We start from the raw sequence: 955 nt of genomic DNA on the forward strand, positions 1-955 counted from the left end.
TTTGCATGAAATGTTCCTTTGGTGTCTCTGATTTTCTTGAGGAGATCTCTAGTCTTTCCCATTCTGTTGTTTTCCTCTATTTCTTTGCATTGATTGCTGAAGAAGGCTTTCTTATCTCTTGCTATTCTTTGGAACTCTGCATTCAGATGCTTATATCTTTCCTTTTCTCCTTTGCTTTTTGCTTCTCTTCTTTTCACGGCATTTGTAAGGCCTCCCCAGACAGCCATTTTGCTTTTTTGCATTTCTTTTCCATGGGGATGGTCTTGATCCCTGTCTCCTGTACAATGTCACGAACCTCATTCCATAGTTCATCAGGCACTCGATCTATCAGATCTATTCCCTTTAATCTATTTCTCACTTCCACTGTATAATCATAAGGGATTTGATTTAGGTCATACTTGAATGGTCTAGTGGTTTTCCCTACTTTCTTCAATTTAAGTCTGAATTTGGCAATAAGGAGTTCATGGTCTGAGCCACAGTCAGCTCCTGGTCTTGTTTTTGCTGACTGTATAGAGCTTCTCCATCTTTGGCTGCAAAGAATATAATCAATCTGATTTCGGTGTTGACCATCTGGTGATGTCCATGTGTAGAGTCTTCTCTTGTGTTGTTGGAAGAGGGTGTTTGTTATGACCAGTGCATTTTCTTGGCAAAACTCTATTAGTCTTTGCCCTGCTTCATTCCGTATTCCAAGGCCAAATTTGCCTGTTACTCCAGGTGTTTCTTGACTTCCTAATTTTGCATTCCAGTCCCCTATAATGTAAAGGACATCTTTTTTGGGTGTTAGTTCTAAAAGGTCTTGTAGGTGTTCATAGAACCATTCAACTTCAGCTGAGGTAAGTTGAGTTCAATTCTGTGGCTTGTTTGTGTCTGACATTTTGTGACCCCTTGGACTGCAGCAGGCCAGGCCTCCCTGTCCATCACCAACTCCCAGAGTTCACTCAAACTCATGTCCATT

Source organism: Bison bison, unplaced genomic scaffold (genome assembly GCF_000754665.1).
Source record: "Bison bison bison isolate TAMUID 2011002044 unplaced genomic scaffold, Bison_UMD1.0 scf7180017864132, whole genome shotgun sequence".
NCBI classification, from domain to species: Eukaryota; Metazoa; Chordata; class Mammalia; order Artiodactyla; family Bovidae; genus Bison; species Bison bison.